This window comes from Lingula anatina, chromosome 7, assembly GCF_051362555.1.
Source record: "Lingula anatina isolate TDL-2025a chromosome 7, LinAna3.0, whole genome shotgun sequence".
In the NCBI taxonomy this organism is placed as follows: Eukaryota; Metazoa; Brachiopoda; class Lingulata; order Lingulida; family Lingulidae; genus Lingula; species Lingula anatina.
Genome location: NC_141773.1, coordinates 9,218,878 through 9,231,237, shown reverse-complemented (window position 1 = coordinate 9,231,237; position 12,360 = coordinate 9,218,878). Strand labels below are relative to the sequence as shown.

The 12,360-nt window shown below is 33.4% G+C and overlaps 1 long non-coding RNA gene across 1 annotated transcript; it reads left to right on the top strand.

Moving 5' to 3' along the window:
• Window positions 1–233: 233 nt before the first annotated feature.
• LOC147760711 (uncharacterized) lies at window positions 234–2,378 on the top strand. Its single transcript, XR_015335437.1, has 2 exons — window positions 234–1,329; window positions 2,048–2,378. It is a non-coding gene; the product is annotated as an uncharacterized LOC147760711 (long non-coding RNA).
• Window positions 2,379–12,360: the final 9,982 nt, after the last annotated feature.

Below are 12,360 nucleotides of genomic sequence, written 5' to 3'. Positions count from 1 at the left end.
ACATATTTGGCTGAGCTTCGCCAGTTTACGTTCCAATGCGCACAAGGAAGATCTGACTAGACACAAAATGGCCAGAAGGGAAGGTAAGTATAGAAAGGGTATGTCTTCGTGCAGCGAAGATCGGTCGGCCAGGCAGTATCACCTACCGGCCAGTAAGTATGACTTATTGTTTGTAACTTGTAGTAACTGGTATTTTAATTTTGGATTTTGCGTAAATTTCGTTAGTATTAACGGCTTTTCGTGCCGTGGTATTCATGTTAAGATTTATTAAAAGCTTTCCAAATTCAGTGCAAAGTAGGAGAGACTTGGCCGATTTCAAGTAAAATTTTATGATAGTAAGAGAGGAATAAACGGCTCCTCCAGTTTAAGTCGATTTTATATGTAAGTCGCAAAATTGTTGGTTAAGGGTCACGTAATTACGGTACATGAAATGTTTAGGCAGATTACTTTTTTTTGTAAGACACAAGAGATCGTTAGTGCATGAAAAATGCACTGGTGTTACGTGGCAGTCGTAGATGGTTTCTACCTGTATTTCTTGATATATTCAGGATTGCATAGTGAAAAAATTAAGAGAAGTTTTGCGTTGTTGGTACAGTGTAGTATATATCGTATTGTGGTGTCGTTGTTGTATTTTGACATGTTTTCGGGTTATTGTTGCGTTGATTCGGTGATTGACGAAATTTCTTCGTAGTAAAATAAGGGTTTTACGTTGATATGGTCTTGATCGGATTTTAAAATTTGTAACGTTCAGAGGTATACAGGCTATTGTGCTATTTATTATAACTGTCGTGCAAGGGCCGACAGAGACAAGCGGTAAGATAAGGAACTTCAAGTGTTTGCTAATTGCGCCGATCGAATTACATGTAATAGTTGGAGATTATCAGAATTTGGTAACGTAGATAAGAAGCGGCATTCGTGGTGATAAGGGAAGCGTTCTTAGGCAAATTTGAATATAGAGGCAATATCAAAGCTTTGGTCTATAATGGGAATATTAAAACGGGTGTCGAAATAAACCGGACCGAACTGGTTTAGGCAAGGCACGTGCGTAGGCAGACAGTAATTATAAACGGACACACAGACAGACAAACACGTGTACTTTTGGACTTTTATATTATGCAAGAGGACAATTAAACGTCGTGACGGGTAATGAAGGAAGGAGGCTCATATGGCCTGGTGAAAACAGGTTAGTTTATCTCGAAGTGAGGTTAGAGACCCAGTATTTATTTTTTAAGGTTATCCTGCTGTTAAGTAATAGGAGCAGAAGATCTGGTACATTCCTAGCGACGTAGGGCTGCTTGTTAATTTAGGTCCACCGATGGATAAATACAAGTTAGACCAGATAATTTCTTTAAGGGTACCATGCTCCACGTTGGAGTGTCGGGACTGGTAATTTAGACCAGGTATTTTTTTTTATGTTGATGCCTGCCCACGAAGGGATAGGTAGCAGAACCGTGTTCTGTGGGAACTGGGTAGAGATTTTGTCTTGCTAATATCTTGTTGTTGTTTGAGTAACCAGCCATGATGATCGATACGACGGGTGTCCTGTGACTTCGGAAACATACAGAGTTTTGCTGGAAATATGGGCTGGATATTGCTGGCAGACACAGACCATGACGGCACTGGTAGCTCACATAGTTTTATCTGCAGCATATGGCCAAGTGTTGCTGATGAGGCAGGCCGAGACGGCGCTGGTAGCTTGATACGGTCGTGACGGTGCTGGTAGCTTGATTAGGTCTAACTGTGGGTTTTCCTGTTGTCTGGGATGATAGGTGGTGTTTTTCCTCTTCATATTAGCCCTGATTGACTTTGTTTATTATCAATATTATTATTGTGGCGAGCTTGTGATTGGAATTGTTTCCCTGGAATAAATGGGTTAGAATTTTTTCCCTAAAATTAATGCTTATACGGTATATGCATATTAAAAAAAGGAGTAATGACAGATGTATGTTGAACGTAGATACAACTGAAGAAAGGTTTAAGTATGAAAAAAAGACGATGAAACTTTTTATAACGAAGAAAGTTTATTTTCCCCTGTGTCTCGTTTCAGGTGATAGTGAATGGTCCCTGCATCGCCGTGCCTGTGTCATCGCCTCCGACCCGCCGCCTGCCGCGTATCCAAGGCTGAGGGTTTCCAGCGCTTCGATCCATTAGACCTATCAGTCCTGCGTCCTGGAACCCAAGTAACTATACAGCCGAGAGTGGTGGACCCCGCCGTTTTGCCGATGATTCCATTGAAAGACTAAACACTAAAAGACTCAAATGAATTTTAAAGACTTTAAAATATAAGGCGCTCATTTGCCCGGTTTCCAGAGCTATTTTTCCCTAAATTGATAAAGAAAGATATGAATTAAAGGGTTTTATCTCTGGTTTTCCTCCGGGCCTGTCTGTAACGTGTTCTTTTATTAACGTTCTTAGCTTTGTACATATGTTGTAAATATAATGTAGAGTGAATGTCTCCAACGTGATAAATGAAAAAAAATGTATTTTTTTCTGGTAAAAAGGGAAGGCGTGTAGTGTTCACAAATATAATTCCCAGACATGTAAATTAATTTGATTAGAGTCCATTGCTTGTGCACTCGACTCGTTTTATGGCCTTACCTGTAGTCATGTAACTTAAGTGGACGTGTGCAATTTGAATAATTAAAATTAGTATGTACCGCCAGATACTGCAGCACAGAATCCACCTATAGATAAGAAATACGTATAAAAGACGTCTAGAAATAATATTGGGGGGGGCAGACTGAAGAAGACTCGAAGCGGACCGCTCGACGGAGCTATGGGAGACGGCCTTGAACTTGGAAATTTCACGTAGATGATGTAGTTAGACAGAGTCAACTAATAAACCATTAAACTGGTCATTATGTGGACTTGGGTTTTCTTTGCGCGAACTTACGTAAATCTGACACGAACTGAGGAATCTGTGAATTGCGTTATCCACTCAGTAAGTCTAAAACGTAATGTCCTATTTCGAGCCCACGCTTGAATTAAGCGTACAAAATTATGTAAGTTTAGGACATTCATCAGGGCCAGGTTTCATCAAGGCTGGATAGCGCTATCCTATGGATAAATATGGCCGCTATCCTCTGGATAGAGCTATCCAGAGGATAGTGCGTTTCATCAACAGTGGCTAGCGTTATCCAGGGGATAAATCAGCTTATCCAGAGGTTAAGCGTACAAAATTATGTAAGTTTAGGACATTCATCAGATGTATATGTAAAAGGTACATAACAAAAGAATAACAACATAAACACGTAAAGTAATCATAATATGTACAGACACAAACAATAACAACATAAACATGTACAGTAATCAAAATATATAAAGACACAAACAGTAACAACATAACAATGTAAAGTGATCACGATATGAACAGACACAAACAGTTACAACATAAGCACATACAGTGAACACAATATGTACAGACACAAACAGTAACAATATAAGAATACAAAGAGATCACAATATGTACAGACACAGTAACAACCTAAGTATACACAGTGATCACAATATGTACAGACACAAACAGTAATAACATTAACACATAAAGTGATCACAATATGTACAGACATAAACAGTAACAACATAAGAATACAAAGTGATCATAATATGTACACACACAAACAGTAACAACATAACACAAACAGTGATCACAATATGTACAGACACAAACAGTTACAACATAAACACATACAGTGATCACAATATGTACAGACACAAACAGTAACAACATAAACATGTACAGTGATCAAAATATATAAAGACACAAACAGTAACTACATAACAATGTAAAGTGATCACGATATGAACAGACACAAACAGTTACAACATAAGCACATACAGTGAACACAATATGTACAGACACAAACAGTAACAACATAAGAATACAAAGTGATCATAATATGTACACACACAAACAGTAACAACATAACACAAACAGTGATCACAATATGTACAGACACAAACAGTAACAACATAAACACATACAGTGATCACGATATGTATAGACACAAAGAGTAGCAAAATAAAAATACAAAGTAATCATAATATGTACACACACAAATAGTAACAACATAAACACAAACAGTGATCACAATATGTACAGACACAAACAGTAACAACATAAACACATACAGTGAACACAATATGTACAGATAAAAACAGTAACATCATAAGAATACAAAGTGATCACAATATGTACAGACACAGTAACAACATAACAATGTAAAGTGATCACGATATGAACAGACACAAACAGTTACAACATAAGCACATACAGTGAACACAATATGTACAGACACAAACAGTAACAACATAAGAATACAAAGTGATCATAATATGTACACACACAAACAGTAACAACATAACACAAACAGTGATCACAATATGTACAGACACAAACAGTAACAACATAAGCACATACAGTGAACACAATATGTACAGACACAAACAGTAACAACATAAGAATACAAAGTGATCATAATATGTACACACACAAACAGTAACAACATAACACAAACAGTGATCACAATATGTACAGACACAAACAGTAACAACATAAACACATACAGTGATCACGATATATATAGACATAAACAGTAACAACATAAGAATACAAAGTGATCATAATATGTACACACACAAACAGTAACAACATAACACAAACAGTGATCACAATATGTACAGACACAAACAGTAACAACATAAACACATACAGTGATCACAATATGTATAGACACAAAGAGTAGCAACATAAAAATACAAAGTAATCATAATATGTACACACACAAACAGTAACAACATAAACACAAACAGTGATCACAATATGTACAGACACAAACAGTAACAACATAAACACATACAGTGATCACAATATGTATAGACACAAAGAGTAGCAACATAAAAATACAAAGTAATCATAATATGTACACACACAAACAGTAACAACATAAACACAAACAGTGATCACAATATATACAGATACAAACAGTAACAACATAAACACATACAGTGACAATAGTATGTACAGACACAAACATTAACAACATAAGCATACACAGTAATATGTACAAACAAAAACAGTAAGAACAACCTCACACAGTGATCACAATATGTACAGACACCAATAATTACATCATTAACACATACAGTGATCACAATATGTACAGACACAAACAGTGATCACAACATAAGCATACACAGTGATCATAATATGTACAGACACAATCAGTACTATCATAAACACATAAAGTTATCACAATATGTACAGACACAAACATTAACAACATAAACACATACAGTGATCACAATATGTAGAGACACAAACAGTAACAACATAAGCATACACAGTGATCACAATATGAACAGACACAAACAGTAACAACATAAACAAATACAGTTATCACAATATGTACAAAGAGAACAGTAACAACATAAACACATACAGTGATCACAATATGTACAGACACAAACAGTAACAACATTAACATACAGTGATCACAATATGTACAGACACAAACATTAACATCATAAACACATACAGTGAATACAATATGTACAGACACAAACAGTAAGAACATAAACAATATGTACAGACACAAACAGTTACAACACAAACATACACATTGATCACAATATACACACAAACAAACATTAACAACATAAACAAACACAGTAATCATAATATGTACAGACACAAACAGTAATAACATAAACACCTACAGTGATAAAGATATGTACAGACACAAAGACTAAGAACATAAAAAAAAACAGTTATCAAAATATGTGCAGACACAAACAGTAACAATATAAACACATACAGTGATCAGAATATGATAAGACAGGAACTGTTACAACATAAACATACACGTTGATTGCAATATGTACAGACAAAAACAGTAAGAACATAAACACATACAGTGATAACGATATGTACAGACACAAACAGTAACAACATAAACACACACACTGATCACAATATGTACAGACACAAACAGTAACAACATTTACACATACAGTGATCATAATATGTATAGACACAAACAGTAAGAACATTAACACATACAGTGATCACAATATGTACAGACACAAACAATAACAACATGAGCATACATAGTGATCATAATATGTACAGACACAAACAGTACTATCATAAACACATAAAGTGATCACAATATGTACAGACACAAACAGTAAAAACATAAACACACACACAGTGATCACAATATGTAGAGACACAAACAGTAACAACAAAAGCATACACAGTGATCACAATATGTACACACACAAAAAGTAACAACATAAACATACACAGTGACCATAATATGTACAGACACAGTGATCATGAGATGTACAAACACAAACAGTAAGAACATAAACACTCACAGTGATCACAATGTGTACAGACACAAACAGTAACAACATTAACACATACAGAGACCACTATATGTACAGACACAAACAGTAACAACATAAGCATACACAGTGATCATAATATGTACAGACACAAACAGTACTATCATAAACACCTAAAGTGATTACAATATGTACAGAGACAAACAGTATCAACATAAGCATACACAGTGATCATAATATGTACAGACACAAACATTAACAACATAAACACATACAGTGATCACAATATGTAGAGACACAAACAGTAACAACGTAAGCATACACAGTGATCACAATATGTACATACACAAACAGTAACAACATAAACAAATACAGTTATCACAATATGTACAAAGAGAACAGTAACAACATTAACATACACTGATCACAATATGTACAGACACAAACATTAACAACATAAACACATAAAGTGAATACAATATGTACATACACAAACAGTAATAACATAAACACCAACAGTTATCAAAATATGTACAGACACAAACAGTAACAACATCAGCATACAGTGATCACAATACGTACATACACAAACAGTAAGAACATAAACACATACACTGATCACAATATGTACAGACACACACAGTAACAACATCAGCATACACAGTGATCAAAATATGTACAGACACAAACAGTTACAACGTTAACACATACAGTGATCATAATATGTACAGACAGAAACAGTAACAACATAAACAATATGTACAGACACAAACAGTAACAACATAAACACACACAGTGATCACAATATGTACAAACAAAAAATAACAATATAAATAAATACAGTGAACACAAACTCTACAGACACAAACATTAAGAACATAAACAAAAACAGTATTCATAATAAATACACAAACATCTGCATACACAGTGATCATAATATTTACAAACACAAACAGTAAGAACATAAACACACACAGTGATCATAATATGTATAGACACAAACAGTAACAACATTAAGACATACAGTGATCACAATATGTACAGACACAAACAATAACAAGATAAGCATACACAGTGATCATAATATGTACAAACACAAACAGTTAGAACATAAACACACACAGTGATCACAATATGTACAGACACAAACAGTAACAACATAAACACACACACTGTGATCACAATATGTAGAGACACAAAAAGAAACAACATAAACATACACAGTGACCATAATATGTACAGACACAGTGATCATGAGATGTACAAACACAAACAGTAAGAACATAAACACTCACAGTGATCACAATATGTACAGACACAAACAGTAACAACATTAACATACAGTGATCACAATATGTACAGACACAAACATTAACATCATAAACACATACAGTGAATACAATATGTACAGACACAAACAGTAAGAACATAAACAATATGTACAGACACAAACAGTTACAACACAAACATACACATTGATCACAATATTCACACAAACAAACATTAACAACATAAACAAACACAGTAATCATAATATGTACAGACACAAACAGTAATAACATAAACACCTACAGTGATAAAGATATGTACAGACACAAAGACTAAGAACATAAACAAAAACAGTTATCAAAATATGTGCAGACACAAACAGTAACAATATAAACACATACAGTGATCAGAATATGTAAAGACAGGAACTGTTACAACATAAACATACACGTTGATTGCAATATGTACAGACAAAAATAGTAAGAACATAAACACATACAGTGATAACGATATGTACAGACACAAACAGTAACAACATAAACACACACACTGATCACAATATGTACAGACACAAACAGTAACAACATTTACACATACAGTGATCATAATATGTATAGACACAAACAGTAAGAACATAAACAATATGTACAGACACAAACAGTTACAACACAAACATACACATTGATCACAATATACACACAAACAAACATTAACAACATAAACAAACACAGTAATCATAATATGTACAGACACAAACAGTAATAACATCCACACATACAGTAATAACAATATGTACAGACACAAAGAATAGCAACATAAGCACATACAGTGATCATAATATGTACAGACATAAACAGTAACAATATAAACACATACAGTGATCAGAATATGTTGTGACATGAACTGTTACAACATAAACAAACACGTTGATTGCAATATGTACAGACAAAAACAGTAAGAACATAAACACATACAGTGATAACGATATGTACAGACACAAACATCCACAACATAAACACACATTGTGATTATAAAATGTACAGACACAAACAGTAACAACATAAACAGATACAGTGATAACGATATGTACAGACACAAAGAGTAGCAACATAAGCACATACAGTTATCATTATATATACACAAACAGTTACAACATCAGCATACACAGTGATCACAATATGTACGAATACAAACAGTAAGAACATAAACACACACAGTGATAATAATATGTAAAGCAACAACAGTAACAAAATTAATACATACAGTGATCACAATATGTACAGACACAAACAGTAACAACATTAACACATACAGTGATCACAATATGTACAGACACAAACAATAACAACATGAGCATACACAGTGATCATAATATGTACAGACACAAACAGTACTATCATAAACACATAAAGTGATCACAATATGTACAGACACAAACAGTAAAAACATAAAAACACACACAGTGATCACAATATGTAGAGACACAAACAGTAACAACAAAAGCATACACAGTGATCACAATATGTACACACACAAAAAGTAACAACATAAACATACACAGTGACCATATTATGTACAGACACAGTGATCATGAGATGTACAAACACAAACAGTAAGAACATAAACACTCACAGTGATCACAATATGTACAGACACAAACAGTAACAACATTAACATACAGTGATCACAATATGTACAGACACAAACAGTAAGAACATAAACAATATGTACAGACACAAACAGTTACAACACAAACATACACATTGATCACAATATACACACAAACAAACATTAACAACATAAACAAACACAGTAATCATAATATGCACAGACACAAACAGTAATAACATAAACACCTACAGTGATAAACATATGTACAGACACAAAGACTAAGAACATAAACAAAAACAGTTATCAAAATATGTGCAGACACAAACAGTAACAATATAAACACATACAGTGATCAGAATATGTAAAGACAGGGACTGTTACAACATAAACATACACGTTGATTGCAATATGTACAGACAAAAACAATAAGAACATAAACACATACAGTGATAACGATATGTACAGACACAAACAGTAACAACATAAACACACACACTGATCACAATATGTGCAGACACAAACAGTAACAACATTTACACATACAGTGATCATAATATGTAAAGACACAAAGAGTAAGAAACATAAACAATATGTACAGACACAAACAGTTACAACACAAACATACACATTGATCACAATATACACACAAACAAACATTAACAACATAAACAAACACAGTAATCATAATATGTACAGACACAAACAGTAATAACATCCACACATACAGTAATAACAATATGTACAGACACAAAGAGTAGCAACATAAGCACATACAGTGATCATGATACATACAGACATAAACAGTAACAATATAAACACATACAGTGATCAGAATATGTAAAGACAGGAACTGTTACAACATAAACAAACACGTTGATTGCAATATGTACCGACAAAAACAGTAAGAACATAAACACATACAGTGATAACGATATGTACAGACACAAACATCCACAACATAAACACACATTGTGATTATAAAATGTACAGACACAAACAGTAACAACATAAACAGATACAGTGATAACGATATGTACAGACACAAAGAATAGCAACATAAGCACATACAATTATCATTATATATACACAAACAGTTACAACATCAGCATACAGAGTGATCACAATATGTACGAACAAAAACAGTAAGAACATAAACACACACAGTGATCATAATATGTACAGCAACAACAGTAACAAAATTAACACATACAGTGATCACAATATGTACAGACACAAACAATAACAACATGAGCATACACAGTGATCATAATATGTACAGACACAAACAGTACTATCATAAACACATAAAGTGATCACAATATGTACAGACACAAACAGTAAAAACATAAACACACACACAGTGATCACAATATGTAGAGACACAAACAGTAACAACAAAAGCATACACAGTGATCACAATATGTACACACACAAAAAGTAACAACATAAACATACACAGTGACCATAATATGTACAGACACAGTGATCATGAGATGTACAAACACAAACAGTAAGAACATAAAAACTCACAGTGATCACAATGTGTACAGACACAAACAGTAACAACATTAACACATACAGAGACCACTATATGTACAGACACAAACAGTAACAACATAAGCATACACAGTGATCATAATATGTACAGACACAAACAGTACTATCATAAACACCTAAAGTGATTACAATATGTACAGACACAAACAGTAACAACATTAACCTATACAGTGATCATAATATGTACAAACAGTTACAACATAAGCAAACACAGTGATCATAATATGTACAGACACAAACGCTAACAACATAAGCACATACAGTGATCACAATATATACAGAAACAAACATTAACAATATAAACAAACACAATGGTCATAATATGTACAGACAAAAACAGTAACAACATAAACACATACAGTGATCAGAATATGTAAAGACAGGAACAGTTACAACATTAACATACATACAGTGATAATGATAAGTACAGACACAAACAGTCATAACATAAACACATACAGTAATTACGATATGTACAGACACAAAGAGTAGCAATGTTAAACATATACTGTGATCACAATATGTACAGACAGAAACATTAACAACATAAACAAACACAGTGATCATAATATGTACATACATTAGCATACACAGTGATCATAATATGTACAAACACAAACAGTAAGAACATAAACACACATAGTGATCAAAATATGTACAGACACAAACAGTAACAACATTAACACATACAGTGATCACAATATGTACAAACAGTTACAACATAAACAAACACAGTTATCCCATTATGTACAGACACAAACAGTAATAACATAAACACATACAGTGACTACGATATGTACAGACAAAAACAGTAAGAACATAAACACATACAGTGATAACGATATGTACAGACACAAACATTTACAACATAAACACATATAGTGATTATAAAATGTAGAGACACAAACAGTAAGAACATAAACATACACAGTGATCATAATATGTACAGACACAAAAAGTAATAACATAAACACATACAGTGATTACGATATGCACAGACACAAACAGTAACAACATAAACACATACAGTGATCACAATATCTAGTGACATAAATATTTGTATGTACAGACACAAAATATGTACAGACACAAACAGTAACAACATAAACAAATACAGTGATCACAATATGTACAAAGATGGACAGTAACAACATAAACAAATACAGTGATCACAATATGAACAGGCACAAACAGTAACAACATAAACACATACAGTGATTATGATATGTACAGACACAACAGTAACAACATAAACACAAACAGTGATCACAATATGTACAAACACGAACAGTAACAACATAAACACTCACAGTGAATATTATATATACAAACACAAACATTAACAACATAAACAAACACAGAGATCATAATATGTACAGACACAAACACTACCAACATAAGCACATACATTGCTCACAATATATACAGAAACAAACATTAACAACATAAACAAACACAGTGATTATAATATGCACAGACACAAACAGTAATAACATAAACACATACAGTAATCACAATATGTACAGACAAAAACAGAAACAACATAAACACACACAGTGATTACAATATGTA